Source organism: Spodoptera frugiperda, chromosome 17 (assembly GCF_023101765.2).
Source record: "Spodoptera frugiperda isolate SF20-4 chromosome 17, AGI-APGP_CSIRO_Sfru_2.0, whole genome shotgun sequence".
NCBI lineage: Eukaryota > Metazoa > Arthropoda > Insecta > Lepidoptera > Noctuidae > Spodoptera > Spodoptera frugiperda.
This window is the reverse complement of record NC_064228.1, coordinates 4,938,257-4,957,713: the sequence shown is the minus strand read 5'-3', so window position 1 is coordinate 4,957,713 and position 19,457 is coordinate 4,938,257. Positions and strand designations below refer to the sequence as shown.

Sequence of the window (19,457 nt, the reverse complement as noted above, 5' to 3'; positions counted from 1 at the left end):
AGATATTAACTTATCGTTGTCACATTAAAGCCTTGGTGATTTTAATGACTGTTTAATTTCGCAAAAATAAAGAAGAATGACATACTATTTTAGTTAATTGAGTTGACAGAAATTAATTACTGTCTTAGGTATATTATTACAAGCGTTCGTCAGAGTCTTCGCGCGAGTTACAAGGTTGAACAATTGGTAGCTTTTATAGACTTCACGTATAAAATAGATCAAAAATACAATAGAACATTGTCAAAATTAATTATCATCAATTAACTAAAAAAATCACGGTTTACTCACGTAAATATTAATAGAAAAAAGATCTACTACTAAACGTGAGTAAACTGATTTTTTGTTAATTTTGTATGTCTCACGATAGCTATTAATAAAAAATAACACCAATTTAAAATGACTAACTGTTATACTCATAGACGTTTCATGGTTACTTAACCCAGTCCTTAGCAATAGTTTTCGATACAAAATCGTTACTAAGGAATAGTTTAAGTAATCATTAAATTTCTCTGAGCGCGACAGTCAATCACGAAAATAGAAATGTAAATTTGCATGGAATACCTCAAAAATTCTAAATCTGGAGCATTCTATCTCAATACTAAAGATGGTAACAAACTAAATATTATTCCTAATAATTAATATCCTTTAAACTAATTATAAAGGATCCAAGGGGAGGCTAGGTTTGAAATATTCCGTTTGCAAATAGTCCTACCCCTGTTAATTATTATATTAAGGCAGTATTTCTGATATTCAAATAGGATGAATAAACAAGAGTGTTTTAGTTTTCAAAATAACTAGCTTTGATACAGGTTTTACTTGGGTTTCCGGGCCTCAAGATATGTGTAGAAACTAAGTATGTAGAAGAAAAAAAAACATACATACATACACAACCTCACGCCAGTCTACCGTGGGGGTAGGCAGAGACAATGAAACGCCAATTGCTACGACTCTTACGTACCTCTTTTGCTTCATCAACAGTCATCAGTCTTTTCGTGTATGCTCGTCGGTTAAAGGTGACTTATAAAAATCTGACTGAAAAATATATATAAAAATAGTACATAGGATGTTTTAAAGAGACGTGATGTAGTTTGTAAGTATTGTAGGGTGTAATCTGTCATAGAAGCTAATGTAACTATTATCTATCGTGGTGATAAATTTCACACAGTTCTACTCAGTAGTTTTTGCGTGAAAGTGTGACAAACATACATATAATTTGTTATTATGTTTTTCGGCTTACTCACCTTAATTATATGACGTCGTGTGTCGCGGAATGCTGCTCATGAATATGAGCTTCTAGCATGGCTTGAAACTAGTCGAGTTCTTTGTGAAATGACTACGTTAGTAAGCCGAATTACGTAATCATTAATTTAATTAGTATGTGTCACGAAAGTATAATATTATATTTTTTTTATTTGTTTTATATTTATTGTATTATGTATATTATGTCATGACCATGAGTTAGATTATAAAGTCTTCGATTGTGTCGCTGGGTCATTGCGAAGCTTTGGTTTGATAAATAAATAAATAAAAGTAATTTTTATTCGGTACAGAAAATAAATAAATATGTAACCAGAATATCATTACCTTAATTATAAAGAGGATTTTAGATTATATTAATGTATTTTTAACAGACTCATTGAAATAAGTTTAGTTCACGGGTAGGATAAGAGAGGGCGTTAGTAGACGCTTTGATGGTTGTATACGATTGAACTCATTAAGTTTTTGTTTCGTATAGTATTTAGTTATACCTAATAGCAATTTATTTAAGAATAGGGTTGAATAGTGGTTATTATGTATAAATTATCTGGATCATAGAATACAATATACATCATAATTACATATAGGTACATACATGAACAACTTGTAATTGGTTACTGCTGACCAAATGCTTCTTCTCACGGAGAAGGTTTGAACATTAATCACCACGTTTGATCAATGCAGGTTGACGATTTCAAAGTTATAATAGAATATAATACCCATCTTTCCATATAAAAAAAAAAACATAGCTTAGCTGAGTCCGAGTACGAATGAATATGATTAGTGGAAGCCAAACGCATCAACAGCAACGTAGCATAGCACTTTACTTGTGGAAAATCACCCTTATATTTTCTTAATTCTAATTTCGGTAAGACAAATACGTGAATCATGAATCGGCTTGTCAATCGATTCAAAAACTTGATTATAGGTAAGGTATCGATTTTATCAAAACTTTAATACTAAGTTTGATATAATTATTGGTATCACAAAGAAGGTCAAAAAGCTAAATAATTATAGGTTTTAATAACCGTGTCGCCTATAATTTTGTGTAGTGATACTGTGGTACGTGGCTTGACAACCGTTAAACGAGGTGTTAGATTCATTATATAAGTCGTACGGTGATTTTATTTTAAGAAAAAATTATAGTACCATACATCGGGAACCATTTTTTTTAAATGGGGAAAATCATCCAATGACTATTCCCGCCTTGGGCGAGGCGAGAGGGAGTGTTAGACTTTTACTGACTAAAAAGTACCCAGTTTCCTCCTGATTTTTGAGCCGTAGCCACGGTAAATCTGTTAGTCCGCAGCTCCGGATCAGACATCAGCCCTACTGGGCCCATCAGGCCATGCTCGGCACTCGCATTTGCAACCACTCGATCAACTAGGCAGTCAGTGTAAGAAGGCAGTTGTAACATACGAATGCTAAATTTGCCAACGAAGCGTCTAGTAGACAATTCAGTGTGATGTTTCAAAAATGCCTAATTTAGAATTAATTGAAATAAATGCTTTGACTTTGACTTTAATTTTAGTGAGTAAACCGTGATTTTTTAGTTAATTTAGTATGTCTCAAGATAGTTATTATAAAGATAAAATATAGTTTATTAGTAAACTGATATCTATGTGGACAAAGTGACCTCGATAGGTCAAATGATATTACTGACCTAGGGTGGCGTCATTAAGCGCCCCTGTGGCCAATTACCGTACAACATTGTCCAAAGTTTCAAGTGTAGGTAGGTAATTTGATTGTTTTCTGTTGTGGCTTAATTGCTTTTAGATAATACTAGGGATCCCGCCCTTGGTTTGTACGAGTATTATCTATAGGTTCTTTGGCAGTCTTAATTAAATTTTCTTTATCGTCTGTTTTTCTTTAAATCTTGTTGTGATATAACAATTGTTACAATAAACAATAAAACGAAAGAAATTAAATTTAATTCAGTAGTTTTCTTTATGGTTGCTGGTAAACAAGCAGACGGATCACCTGATGGTAAGCAAATACCGTTGCCCATGTACACCCGAAATACCAGAAGCGTTACAAGTACGTTGCCTACCTTGAGTGAGGTTACCAAAGGCCCAAATTACCCCGTCGCCCACCCTTAATAATCTTTCCGATCCCCGATTCCTCAACAACCATTAAATTTTTAACCCCCAAAAGGTTGACAAAGTACTTGTAAGGCCTCTGGTAAGTGGATATAATTATGCGGGTGTCCAGAAGCGGCGGCGATTGCTTATCATCAGCTGATCAGTCTGCTCATTTATCGACTTTAAAAAATAAATGTTTTGTCCTTTACGTCGTATGTGTGTACTTGAAAAATAAATAATTATAGAAATAAATAAACATTTAAATTCATTACTTACCTTTGTTCTTATAAGATCTATACATATAATAAAATCGTAGAAAAGTGCTGTCTGTACATTGAAAATAAAAATAAAAAAAATAGCAGGGGTTATTGTTATGTCGATGTCGAACCCAAAAATGTAATTAACTTTTTTTTCTGTTTGTCTGTTTGTCTGTTTGTCTGTTTGTCTGTTCGTCTGTGCGCGCTAATCTCAGAAACGGCTGATCCGAGTTGGATGCGGTTTTCACGAATATATTGTGGGATGCTTAAATTTACATTTAGTGTTTGTTTCATGTCAATCGGTTCATAAATAAAAAAGTTATGTCAAATTAAAGAATCACGTCGAACATTCTATGCTTATACCATTAATCTCCGCAACTATTTGACGGATTTGGTTGAAATTTGGTACAGATATAGTTTAGAACCTTAGAAAGGACATAGATATATTTTTATTTCAAAAATCAAAAAATAAAAATAAGAAATAAATTATTTATAAATAATTCTATGTCGATCGTTACACGACTTCGGTTCATGTTATTGTTTTAATTCATCGAAAAAAAGTAAATAAATAGTAAAAAGGTATGAAAAAAATAATATCAATATAATAAAACATTTAGTACAAAGAAAATGCTCTAACGGAGTATAGATAATTCTATGTCGATCGTTACACGACTTCGGTTCATGTTATTGTTTTAATTCATCGAAAAAAAGTAAATAAATAGTAAAAAGGTATGAAAAAAATAATATCAATATAATTAAACTTTTAGTACAAAGAAAATGCCCGAACGGAGTATAAATAAATAATCCAAGTTGTCTTTATCCTCGATAGATGGCGTTGGGATCGAAATAGATCGCGCTATGGTTTCGTTACATTCATTTGGTTGGGTATCGGCCGAGCGCTTCGGTACTATCGTAGAAAAAGTGTATTATCAGTCGTATGATTATTTGTCTGTAGTGGTCCTGCTGTTTCGTATATTCTAAATTGGTTTCGTTGTATTTGTCAATTAATAAGTTTATTTGTTGGGTTTTCCTGGTTTTTTGGTTAAACTATTTAACGTAGGTTTAGTTTGATATCGATTATTAGTAGTTACTGTAGTTAGTTTTTTTAATAAAATTGTAAGTCTAATTTATAAATTAATTAGATTAGATTTAAGTCGTTTCTTTTAAATTATTTAGTTTAAGCTTGGTTATTATAGCATAGAGGATAGGTTGTAATATAGTTTCTTTTTTAATTGTTATAAATTCGTAATTCGTAGCTTTCTTTAGTTTTAAGTTAGTTTAAGTCCGTTTTTAAACTATTTTTTCAATGCCCTAAGTGAGTATACATCTATTAAATTCAAACGCAGAGCTCATTATGTTGATTTTTGAAGAGTTCCCTGGAATATCTTCCACATCTCATTTTTGAAGAGATCCCGCGAGATCGGGAACTATGTGGTTAAAACCAAAAATTTGCCGGAAGTCACTATTCCACGCGAACGAAGTCGCGGGCAAAAGCTAGTTCATAATATATCAGAATATAAAAGAACAGTTATGTAATTTGCCTTGAAAGGCATAATTTAGCCTATTTCATTTCCATGATACAAAGCCTTTATTAAATTAAGTAATAGAGATATGATTCGCGAATTTGTGAACGAATTAAATAGCCTTACCCAATAATTGCTCACTCATGTGTCACCAAATTCAGACATTAACGCGTTCAGTCAGACGTACAAAGGAAATTAAACTCTTTAGCTATGTCAATATTAAGTTGGTATTCGGTATAATTACACATAGATACGTATTTTATTAGTTAGGGCTTAATGTTGACTTTTTACTTCAACATAATCTAAAATAACACTAAATTAATATTCATAATGAGAATTATGTACCTATAAGTAAATACGTAACTGTTAGGTTTAGTTTTCTATATTTTGTCTATCTCTTACAAGCTCTCTCTCTTCTAAGTGTTTATTAGGTATCCAAAACTGTAGATCAGAATCCAACAAGGTCTAACGCCGTTTTTATTTTGTGTTGTATAACTATATAAAAATTAGCTGCGGACTACCTAGCGGTTTTACCGGGGCACTGACTCGAAAAACAGAAATAGGAACGGGATGGTTTTTAGTCAGTGAGAGTCTTACACTCCATCTTGCCTCGCCATAGGCGGAAGGAGTCTTTGGATGACTTTCCCTCTCAAAAAAGGGCTATAACTCTAAATGTATGACCCAAAATCCATCAATCTACGCTCACCACCAAAAAAGGTAGCAATCAAAACAAAAATAAACTCCAAAGCTACCGTAATTACACACACCATTTCTATACAAAGCCTTGTTAGACTCTCAATTTCACAGTATAAATAACAACTGACACAAAATCTCTAGAATATTGCAACATCATCCACCCTTTACCAAAAAAAAAAACATATTCGAAGCCACAGATCTCCATAATTTGTCACACACGCTCACATTTCGTCACACACAATCTTAAATCAACTTTCTTCAACAAATAAATTCGAAAAACGAACAAAAAAAAAAAGAATAAAATCGTTCAGTAGTGTAACACCTGTTGTCTGTACTCGGTTCCCAGACGAAACCAGTTTCCACAGATAAAAAATATTGTTCGAAAAAACTAAGATGGCGGCCTCTCAAGGGATACGACGAATGATTATTTTGTTTCTTATTTTTATTGAATGCAGGTGCTTTGGGCTTTTTTGAGTGTCATGGCGATTTTTATGGTAAAAGAATGAAGTGTCGTCTTGTAATTAAAACTAGTACCGTAACTGTTTGGGTTGACGATTTAAAATTAAACGCATGTGTAATGAATTCGAAACGTGTGGTCGCGTGATGGAGTTTTGTTCTATATTTGTTTCAAGGCTGCTCACTGCATTGTGGGTGCAATGTTTATTTGTGGTGCATCAGGTTATGACAAGGCTTAGTAATTGATGTTTGAATTGTTTTTTATAATGATTGGTCTGTAATGTAAATGTTATTAATAAATATTTCCAACTTGATGAACGGAATAAGTAGTCAACTCGGACCACATACCTAGGGCCCATTTGGGACGAGTTGCAGAAAATTAAATAAAATAATATTTTTAGTGGTCAACTCGTCCCATGTCACTACCACTACTATGAGATAAGGTACAGTCAGTAGCAAAAGGGTTAGTGTGGAAATAATAAAGTTCTATTACTTTGTTGAATACATAAAAAAAATCTAGGAACTTCATTCTACCTATGTTATCATTTACTTCATAAGTGACCGCCATGACCATTGTTTAAGCCACACATGTTTACTATTCTTAGTAATTTTGGTTAACAATGAATTTGTGCGATTGCTAAAAAAAAAAATAGGTAATACAATAATTAAACGACCCTAAAAAAGGAGCTTCTTTCTTCGTCAGGATTTTTTAATATGAAATAATCTATGAACAAAACGAAAGTAAAGAAAAAATGTATAAAAAAAATATTTTTAATCTTGTGTTGCTAACTGTACCAAACATTGATAAAGTTTAAAGACCCATACAAAAAAATAGTGGGACGAGTTGACCACTAAAAACTTAATTTATTTTTAATTTCCCTAACTCGTCCCAAATGGGCCATAGGTATGTGGTCCGAGTTGACTACTTACTCGATGAAAGTAATCATCACGACAAACATTTGTTTAATTTTGCTCTTACCTATATTCAAATAAAATTCACATCAATCTTATGTTAAGACTAGTTGACGGCTATAGCTTCGCTCGCGTGGATTACAGACTTTGTGACATGTAAAAATACCCTAAATTACTCCCTCGTACATCAGCTGCTACTAAATTCCCGTCAAAAGCCATTCGGTCTAGCCATTTCAGAGATTAGCGATAACAAACAGAGAGACACACAAAAATTGAAAAATATACTCGTATTATGAAAGTATGTATATGTGCAATGTGTATTCATATGCATCTAGTAAAAGTAATTTCAATATAACAAACAGACACTCAAATTTTATTTATAAGTCTAGATTAAGCACACTTTTAAGTTACAACTATCCTTCTTTTCTCTTGATAAGTGATAATTGATATTTATTTTTACAAATAGGTTACAAGATAACACTTTTCCATGTCAATCTCTAAAATAACTAGATGAGGCCGGCTTGCAATCATACCTGATATTTATACCAATGCAAAAATCAAACAAGTATGCTTAGAATCACAAGCAAATACGACGATATGAACTATAAATACTGGTCTCTTCATATAAAGATAGGTTGTCGTACTAAATAATCATGCGTCTATCAGTTTGTCCTATGAGTATCGCGAGTCCTTTAATTTACTGATCACCGAAGTACCTACGATTAATGAAATTATAGTCCATTGGTATACTTTAGTCAATGGTACATTAAAGCTCTATTTGAAATGGGTTTTAAATTAGTTGAAAGAAATTGATTTGTTTGATATAGGTAATTATGTGTCTCCATCAGCTTGTAAAGGCTTCTTCTTATACGGAGAAGGCATTAACATTACAATAGGTAATAAAATAAGTTGCTTGCGTTTTTTAAATGTTATTTAAAAAGACAATACTAATTTTAGGATGTTCTTCTATGTCGTGTGTGCGTTTACAAACATACAAGTTCACATATAAAAAGGCAAAGTCAAATCCGTAAAATTAATCCGTCAACAAATAACGTACGGATTTTGGAAGAAGAGTAGCACCCATATGTTCGTTATCTTGTGAAAAAAGTGAAAGAAACTGGCATCCTCATCGACAAACCAATGTGTGAAGAGCCAAAAACAATGCGTACACCCGAGAATATTGCTACTGTAGCAGAAAGTGTGCGTGAAGCGCCATCAACATCAATTCACCGTCGTTCTCAACAATTGAACATTTTGGAGACATCATTGAGACGAATTTTGCATAAAGACCTTAGGAGTTGAAGCCAACTGACCATCCAGCGCGTTTTCGCTTTACTAAGTGGGCCTACGACCGACTTACAGAAGATACCGATTTTGCATGTAAAACATATTTTCAGATGAAGCTCATTTTGATCTTGGCCAACAAGCAAAATTGTAGCATTTGGGACACAGAAAACCCGCACGCGTACATTGAAAAGCCGATGCGCCCAAAACGAGTCACTGTTATAATAACCATTTTTCTTCGAAAATTGGACTGAACGTGTAGGCTACTGCATGGCCAGTCGAGGCAGCTATTTGAATGAAATTATTTTTTTATTATTAACCGGAAGGATTGTACTTTCAAATAAAAAAAGAAATTTGAGAAAATATTCAGTAGTTTTTTTTATATAGCATTTAAAAAGAAAAAGTTATTTGGCGGACCCGTAGTCAAGTTTGCTTACTAAAGTTTGCTTACTTTAGTAAGCAAACTTGACCACATTTTAAATGTGGTTGTAAAAAACAGGAATGATACCACGGCCTCACAGAAAACCGAGTGTCGTTGTGTAAGTGAGGTTACCGTAGGCCCAATTACCTCCCTTCCCAATCTTTCCAACCCCGATTCCCCAACAACCCTTAATTACGTAACCCCTAAAAGACCGGCAACGCACTTGTAACGCCTCTTTTGTTTCGGGTGTCCATGAGCGGCGGCGATTGCTTAACATCAGGTGATCCGTTTGTTCGTTTACCTTATATCATAAAAAAAGAGTGTATGTAGATATTATTTTTGAAGAATTATGTTAAGGATATTATATAGTACAAATAGAGTTGATTATTCAACAAAGCTACTTATACTGAATCCATTTGCTGAGCTAAAATGCACCCTATATTGAATTACCTAGTGAACATTTCTAATTTTCGGAAAAGCAACATTAATCCTACCTAAATAGCCTCATTATAACTAGATACTGTTCCAGTATATAACTTGGTTCAACGAAAATAATAATATGATTTTCGGGGAATGAGATTTTAGAAAATTATACTATTTTCTGGGAAAAGCTTTATCTTCTATGACCAGGATTAGGTGCTTTATTCAACGCAGGTAATTAATTTATTAGGTGAATTAAGCAGAAAATATCGTCAGGAAATGCAGTGTTCAAAGACATATAAGACCATTTTAAACTATACTTTTATTGCCTGGTAGATTAATGGCCCAAAGATGACGGGTTGCCGGGGCTTAGGCTTGATGAGCAGGGGTAGGATCGGTGTGGTTTTTAGTCAGTAAGAGTCTGATACTCCCTCTCGCCGGAGAAGTTATTGGATGATTTTACCTCCTTAAAAGGTAGACCCTAAAATTTGAAATTCTGTATCTAAGTGTTGATATTAAAATTTATATTATAACGTACAATGTAATTTGCTTGCTTTTGCCAGTTGCTTCACAGACATTTTGGAAATAACAATTGTCCCATGTGTTAATTCAGACTATAATCTGTCATCTGGATTCTGTTCCAAAAGTCAATGCAACAAAAAAATCCCCCAACCTCTACCAGAAACACCTCATATAAACACACCTACATTACACACAATTTCTTCACTAAGTTTACTTAAACTTTTCCCAGTATTTCTTTGTAGAAATCAATCAATATATTTAACGATGTTACATGTACTGTTCCCCGTATTTGTCCACACATATGGTGTCCTAAAAATAGACGTTCTAATTTTGTCTACAGGGAGTTGAAGAAGGGTGATTTTACATTGTTTTAACAGCGTTTGGAACAATACTGTGTGGATTAATGTTGTGTTTGTTATTGTAAGGAGATAGAGGTAAATCTTTGGATAGTTATTGTTAGTATCCAGTAGGTTTAAGATTAGTATGTAGGCATGTAGCTGGTTTACTAGGGCTCCGGCTCGAAAAGCAGGAGTAGGAATGGGGTGGTTTTTAGTCAGTAACAGTCTGACACTTCCTCTCGCATCGCCCAACCATAAGAGCTACAGACAACTGTAAGAGTTACCGGGACTTTGGTTTGAAGCAGGAGTAGGAACGGCGTGGTTTTTAGTCAGTAAGAGTCTGAGACTGCCTCTCACCTCACTCAGGGCGGGAGCGATGATTTGGTATTTTTTTCAAGATACCTAATAGAACTAATGTTATTGATCTGTGAATCGAATAATAATTTTAAGCCCAATATTTACACGAAAAACTACGTAAAGGCCAATATTAATAGGAAACCATTTTAAAATCATTCATGTCATTTTTAACTATATTAAAAAAACTATCATCATGTCAAACAGTTCAACGCAAATTATTATAAGGTATAAAAAAAATAGAAATCCAATACTTTACTAATCGAACTATCCAAATCTACGATATCCTGTCATCTATTCAAAGCTCATTTTTTAACAAAAAACAAAAACCAGTAGTTCAATGGAGCGGAACAAGGGAAAAAAATAAACGACTAAAATATTCAACCCGGGAATCGAACCCGCGATGATTACCTGCGGTTGTTTTTGTAGTTACGTTTACAAGTCATTATGCTGTCGTGACTCCGACCTGATTTCTTCGAAACTCATAGTTTTGCTTTAAATATACGTTTCGAAAACAAAACTATTCTTGTTTTAGTACTTTTTTGTTGTGATTATAATATTTTTTTGAATGAAACTTTAGTTTTTTGTTAATAATCTGATGGGGTATTTCGGAAGTCCCTTATTTGTATTTAAAGGGATACGTGTTTTACTTTTTTGGAAGTAATATTTAAAGTTAGTCCAGCTTTTTCGACAATTTTGTATTAGCATAGTTCTCACGGATGAGTCTATGCTAATCCTTTTACAAAAAATGGACTTAACTGATAAACAGTAAGTGTAACATTTTATATGCCAACGTTATATTTAGTGACTAGCTTTTGCCCGCGACTTTGTTCGTAATAACTAACTAGGAATGTGGAACTAGACAAACTCCACAGGTTTCCATGGGTAACCGACCCAAATGCCGCATTTTTAGGGTTCCGTAGCCAAATGGCAAAAAACGGAACCCTTATAGATTCGTCATGTCTGTCTGTCCGTCCGTCCGTATGTCACAGCCATTTATTTCCGAAACTGTTAGGCCTACATAGTTGAAACTTTGTAGGTTGGTGTATTTCGGTAACCGCTATTCGAATTTTGAATAAAAATTAATAAATTTAAAAATTAAAGGGTACATGGTACTGAATGAAAAAAAATTTTTTTCAGCAAACATATCCGTGATTGATGTCTATGGATAGGTCTTTAAAAAAGACATTAAGGTTTCAAAAACCATTTTTCGTCAAAATCAACTGTTTGAAAGTTAGACGCTTCCAAAGTGGAAAAATTAGTGTCCCCTCTAACTTTTAAAATAAGAGAGTGAGAAAACTAAAAAAAAATATACATGCTGTAGATTTCAATAGAAACTAACAACGAAAATTGGTTTGAACGAGATATCATTATTAGTTTTTAAGAAATAAAACATTTTCAAAAACCGCAAATATAACTTTGTCGTTCATACAAACACTATGTAAAACCAAGTTATTTTATAACTTTTATATTATGTCATACTTGCTGTTACGGAACCCTTCATGGGCGAGTTCGACTCGCACTTGGCTGGTATTTTTATTACATAGGAACGCGGGCAAAGACGCTGCAGAAGCTAGTAGTTTCATAACATAATTGGTTTAAACATACCTCTGACTGCATGATTGACGACGATTGATGACGCGGTGGCTGGGCAACAGGCTGCCGTGCAACAGGTAGCGGGTTCGATTCCCGCATGGAGCAATTCTTTGTGTGACCCACAGTTTGTTGCTTCGGGTCTGGGTGTCATGTGTATATGAAATTGTATGTTTTTAAACGCCGTCACGACTCAGGAAAAAAAACCTTATGTGGTGCAATGTTTTATAAAACAAAAACCTATAAAAGACGTGCCGTTATATCATGGTAATCATTTTAAACAGCTATCATTTTAAACGAGTGAAGCCAATAGCAATAGCCTATACAAATTAGCATTCAAAGGCCTCCCCCCTAATTCTAATTTTATTCAATTTAAAGGTGTTTCTTTGTTTATTAAACGCCTTTACACATTGTTTTGAATACAAATTGTTCGAAACTCCCTTTGAATAGTGATTTTTATGGACTAGGCTCAGGAAATATTTATTTCTTTGTAATAAAGACTACCTTTCTAGAATGCTATTAGGTTTAGGCAATAGACATCGATTTCTGTTTCGTAATTAGATGATACTTATTGTTCAGTTTGTAAGCGAATTAGTGTCAATATAAATTAGGTTTTACAGTTATCGTTATAGCGTCGATAATTCTGTAAACAATTTGTATAGTTGAGAATTGTTTACATTTGTTACTAAGAAATGCTTTAGTTTACACTTTACTGACTTTTAGAATGCTTTTCTACAAGAGATGTGCTATCTAGTTATGCTACGAAGAGGCAATAGCTAAGCTGTGAAACTATGTGACCGTTTCCATTGATACTAAGCTATGTAACTATGCGAGAACGATGCCGTATTAAAACATAGCTTAACTGAGTCCGTTTCCACCAGTGCTAAGCTATGTGTACCAATGAATATGATTGGTGGAACAAACCTTTCCACAGCAATGTAGCATAGCACATCTCTGGAGGAAAAGCACTAAAGTTCATGATACTAAACATAAACATACTTAAAAAAAAAACCAAAGACAAATTTGTCATATAAAAAAAATCACGAAAGAAAAACAAAAGATTATACACACCCAAGTTCCGAGATACAAGGGTGTGTACCATAAATTCAAATAAACACACTGCTTGGGTTACACAAAAACAAAGTTTCTCGTGAAACTCATGAAAGTTCTATGTTCAGGCTATTATCGTCATGGGGCACGTATGCAAGTTTCCATGTCCGCTGTTCGAAGGCGAAACGGTCGTAAATTACAAATCTTTTAACTTTAGCCTGGTTGGTGCGTCTTACGTGTTCGGGTGTTAAGCCACCCGCTACTTGTGCTTGCGTATTTTCTGTATACATACTCGTACGTACGTTTTGTGAAATTAGAGTGTGAAGGAAATTAGCTTTAATTCGTCATAATCAAGTTGGGGCAAACACGATCTATGAGTTGAGCAAGACACAATCATTAATTAATGAAACCAACATTTTTCAACAGTTGTGATGTTAGACTTCGTGTTAAATTCGTGGTAAAATAAAAAAAAAAAAAGTTAAATATCGATTTTGTTCAAGCTAGGCATTTAAGCCAAGCTTGCTCTGTAATCTTGTGACCAGCTTAGCAAATGAGGATATCAGGGGCCTTAGTACGAGTTTGTTTAACGTTCAACAAGATCGAAACGAGTGCGTTCGGCGCTCTGATTGGTTGGTTCATTCGAGTCGGCCAATCAGAGTCACAGCCGTTACAGTAGAGTGGTTTAATTTATTGATTACGACTAGCTTCTACCAGTGTTCCAGTGACCATAATCTACCTTTGCCCCGAAATTCATCACGATCCCTTCAGCTGTTTTGTCGTAATCGATTAACAAACAATCAAAGAAATAGAGAAACATGCAAACTTTCACATTTATAATATTAGTAAGATTATAATACGATTAACCTTTCTCAATTCATAAACAAAGCCCTACGCCTACTTTACAGATAGATAAACTGATAACCGTTATAACCGATAACGTTATTATGAATAACGTTTAACTATAACTAAACGTTTCGTTATTGTCAGTTTAAAGGGTAGATAGTTAAACTTTATGTCGTTGAGATAAGGGCTTTGTGTTACGTTAGTGTTTTATTATTAACGCGGCAATTATTACCAATTGTATTTTAATTAAATATGTTTGTATTATGTATTTGTTAATCTTGTTTATTTGGTGTTTGTATTATATGAATTACGCCAGAATACTGAAACGCTACTCAATTTTAAGTTGTACTTAAATATCGTGCTATCTCTGTCATTTTGTAAGGTATTTGTAGTGACAGGTATATTTTTGAGAACGTCTTAAAATTGAGTGGCGTTTGAGTATTTGAATATTAGGAAAGTGGTTAGTGGTTTGGTTATCTAACGAGTGTTATGTTCTTGTAAATATTATTATGTTTAAATAATGTTTTGATTGCCTCGTTAGTCAAGTGGTAACCAGTGCAATTGCCGGGCAAGAGGTCTCGGGTTCGATTCCAAAGATCCCCATAAGGACCAACTCTTTGTGCGATCCGCAAATTGTTGTTCCGGGTCTGGGTGTCTAGTGTATGTGAACTTGTGTGTTTGTTAATGCATCCACGACACAGGATAAATACTTGTGTGGGACAAAGGGTTTATAAAATAGTTTTATACACATCTGTGCTTACTTCCCTAAAAATAAACAGTCGTTATATTCCAAAACATACCTATGTTATCTTTCCAAGTAACTTGAGACTTAGGTGCATCGGTTTAAAACACCTGGTCTGTTGCTGATGTATCAGAATTCGATGCCCGGCAGTTGTGTCTTATCTATCTAAGTAAAGGGATATTACCTTACATGGTTAGTAGGAACGAAGATGTTTTGTTGATTAAGATATTGTCTTTGTATGGCCACCTAAGTCGATGTGCCTAAGTATTTTGAAAAGATCATGCAAGTCTGGTTGTATTATTATCGCAGCTATCAGTTCCGGAGCTGCGGACTGCCTAGCGGGTTACCGGGACTCGGGCTTGAAAAACAGTAGGAACGGGGTAGTTTTAGTCAGTAAGAATTTGACAGTTCTGACACTCCCTCTCCATCGCCCAAGCCGGGAGAGGTCCGTGGACGATTTTCCCCCTTCCTTCTAATTTTAGTCGTAGCCCGCGCACGTTGTCCGCAGTTCCGGATTGGGCATTGGTCTTACTAGGTCCTATTTGTGATGGTCTAGCGCGCCGTATGCACGGGTCTGGTTCTGATCGATGTCCGCAGACCCGCACAAACGATAAAGGTTGGAGTTAGAAATTATTGATATGAATAATAGCTATACTGATAGATATCGGTGGTGCTAAATGCTTACGATTAATCTATCTGCATATTTGCTACCATCCCATAAAAAAAGCTGTAATGAGCTCATCATCTAACGAACTAGATTGAATTTACTTAGATAATGAAACTTACTAACATTCAACTCAAAGTTACCCACTAAAATTGAACAAAAAGTCTTTAAACTAAAATAATTGTTTACCAACCAATATTGTTCTACTGAAAAATTAATTTCAGCTAAAAAACTTTCCGTTTGAAAAGATAAACTGCTTGTCTAAACGTTTAAAGCCTCTCTTTCGTAGAAATACTAGTTTAAAGTTAGTTAATACGAGTAAACTTTTGGTTGGTTTTCTTAACCTTTTCAAACGGAATTTATTTCGTACAAGTATAATTGGTGACTAGTGTTCCAAGAATTTTATTTTCAGTTTCTCAAACTTTGTCTAACGAGTTTGGATTTTGTTTTTTATTATTAAGTGTATTATTAATGTATTTAGCTTTAACCCTGACTGCCTCGTTGGTTGAGTAGTTGCAAGTGCGACTGCCAGACAAGGGGTCTCGCGTTCGATTCTCGGGTCGGGCAAAGTGTAACAATGCTTGAATTGGACTTCGCCCGTGAGTTAGGTTGTCGGAGACCTAATTCTACTAGATCCCTTATCCCCAAAGACCGACAATACACTTGTAACTCTTTAGGTATTCGGTGTATAGGAAGTGCCGATTGCTTACCATCAGATAATCTACCTTCTCGTTTACCGATCTTTACCATAAAAAACTCAACCTTCTAATCTTCTCACTAAAACAACTTAAGAATGAAACACGAAACGTTACCTCAATCTTCAACTCCCAAGTCGCAAGTCAAAGGTAATTACGTGTAAATAAATAGAGAACAATATATACAGCTGAGCAATTTAAAGCAGTCACCATTACACCATCAAACACCATTACGTTTTCCCACACTGTCCATTCGTATCCATTAGGGGTGAGCCATATTGAAGACAGTATATTGAACAATGCAGAAATACCACTTGTTAAGAAACATGGTTGAATTTCGTTGTCTTAAATAGTTTTATCGGGGTTTAGTTCCGGTTCGAAAAGCAGGAGTAGGAACGGAGTGGTTCTAATTAGTAAAGTCTAGACTTACTCCGTCTTAGGACTCGCCCAAGTTCGGGAGAAGTCGTTGGATGATTTTCCCCCTCAAAAGAAAAAGCAAGCCGAAGCCCCGGTTAACCCGTTAGGTAGTCCGCAGCTCAGGATAAATTATCATAGGTCTATTACATAAATGCTGATTTCAATTGAATATTTAAAAAAATACGTTTTGATTTTACTTTGAACTGTTTCAGATTATTTTTTGGACAAAAGTTTTGCTTTTTTCCATGGAAAATCATCCAATTACTTCTCCCACTTTAGGTGAGGGGAGAGGCAGTCTCAGACTTTTACTCACGAAAAATCACCCCGTTCCTACTCTTGATTTGAGCCCACCCCGGTCTTACTAAGCTGTTTTTCGAGATATGCAACCCCATGTAACCCGCTAGGTTCGCTTATCTGGGTATCCGATCACATATCTGCTATGAAAATGGACCTTCTGCAGTCATAATTTTGTTTCACCAGGTGAACTTAGTACATAGACGCCGGCGGATGATGCTAAGCGCCTAGCATGCCTAGATTGCCTAGTCCAGGCTAGAATCTTAGTTAATTACGGAATGTATTGATTAGACCTATCTACGTGAGGTTGCTTTCAGTTTATTTTTAAACATTGATTGAAGTGTTCCTGCTGTCAATTAATAGATAAATGGTTTTGTTTGAGCTTGGGAAAGAATTTGAAGTGGTCTGAGCTAAGGTAAATAAATATCTAATACCAATTGAAACTAATTATGAGCAATCTATTACCGATCACACAATACTTTAACCAAAAAATATTTATATTTTATATGTATAAGCTTTATTTCACAAAATTTTAAAACTGCCTTCCTCGTTGATCACTTTGTTGCATGTGTGACTGCTGGGCAGGGATCTCAGATTCGATTCCCGGGTCATGCAAAATATAGTTTTGCGAAAATTTCTCAATAGTAGTACGAAGTCTGAAATTGTATCTAGTAACTGACAACAAGTAGGTGTATATTGTACAATGGCATTGCGTTACCTCTACTCACCCCTTTGGTGATGAAAGGCATGACAATACGACACTGACTGAGACAATTAAAAAAATATTGAGAATCGTAAATTACAATAGATAAAACATGCATTAATAATTAGTTAATCTCGCTTCGTTACAACTTAAGTATCAACGCCAAGATAACCCTTTATAACCACATTTTTTTAAAAAATATACCCAATAACAGCACAAAATCCTTGGCACTATTTTTTAAAACATGTTGGTTATAGTAGAGAAAATTTCCGACGATACATTTTACTTAATACCTTCATTACTTATGGGACTTAGCTGGTTTCAGACCAGTTTTCTATTTTTACCTAGAATGCTGAAGCGACCGGGCATTTCCGTGGTGTCCCTTTAATTGCAATGAATGTTTCTAGGTTCTAATCCAGGTATATTGTAATATGAGTCTATATTTATTATTTTTTTATGGTATAACCCGGTAAACGAGCAGACGGATCACCTGATGGTAAGCAATCGCCGTCACCCATGGACACCCGAAACACCAGAGGCGTTACAAATGTATTGCCGGCCTTTTGGGGGTTAGGAATTTAAGGGAATCGGAGATTGGTTAAGTTGGTAAGGGGGGTAATTTGGTCTCCGGTAACCTCACTCACACAACGCAAGCGTTGTTTCAGGTCGGTTTACTGTGAGTCCTGTGTGTGATCACCTCGCCTGGTGGATCCTCCTTTTTCAATCCTAGGGAAGTTTACTCCGTTCCATAAAGTGTAATATTAAATTCTCAATTTCTGTTAGCAAAATAAAATTTTAATTAAACTAGTTTTTCAAAGAGCAGTTATAATAACATATCTTAGTATTTATGTAATCTTGGTTAACTGCAATAGTTCCGTGTTTACTGGAACCGGAGCCGTGCGGTTAATAACTAACTGTAGATTTAACCAGCTTACTGGAAGACGGATTACTTTAACCACGAGTTTAAAATATGATATATTTTTGTATGTGTGGTTACTTATAAGTGTTTATTTTGTACCTAGGGTCATGAGAGAGAATCAATGTGTTTGATAATGTAGTGCTGACAATTCCGGAGAAAAAACTTATAAAAGCAGGTGTTTCGGACGTCATGGGTATCTAACTCGAGGTATAAAGTCACGTCATTGCACACAATCATCGCTTTTTTGTTTTTTTTGACGGCGGTAAATTATCCAGTGACTTCTCCCGCCTTAGGTGAGGCGGGAGGGAGTGGCAGACTCCTACTGACTAAAAACCACCCCGTTTCTTCTCCTGCTTTGAGCCGGAGCCCCGGTTTGTGTGGTTGGTAACCTTTTACGTTGTCCGCAGCTCCGGACACAATCATCGCCTGAGGTGTACATTGCACATAATACAATGTATCAACCAGTTTTCACCAGCTATGTTATGCTACGTAATTTTTTCACAGAATACTAGCAGTAAGAACTTTCAAACCTTCAAGAAAAGAGCATACTCCTTTTTAAAAGGCCGGCAACGCACCTGTGACTCCTCTGGTGTTGTGGGTGTCCATGGGCGGCGCTGATCGCTTACCATCAGGTGACTCGTTTGCTCGTTTGCCTCCTATTCCATAAAAAAAAGTAAGAGTATTACTGAAAAATAAAAAATACCAAGAAATATTCTAATATTTAACACTTCTCTCTGTCTATATCTCTCTCCCTTTCAATAGTCATGACTTTTTGTCTATCTTTAAAATATACCTTGACCCACACTAGGATTTTCTCCTGTGTCGTGAGAGCGTTTATAAACATACCAGTCTACATAATACATATACATGACACCTAGACTCGGCAGCCGGTTGCCCAGTCACCGCGCCAACCGTACAGTCATAACTTACAACCGCAACTAGTACCTACCAATTGAGCGTATTAAATACTACATCCTTTTTTATTAGAAAAGGAAGTAAGCGGTAACTTGTTTAGT

General features: G+C 35.0%; 1 protein-coding gene across 2 annotated transcripts in view; it reads left to right on the top strand.

The window, feature by feature from the left end:
• Positions 1–19,457, top strand: part of LOC118276822 (irregular chiasm C-roughest protein) — a 113,614-nt gene that overhangs the window by 331 nt on the left and 93,826 nt on the right. The window lies entirely within an intron of this gene.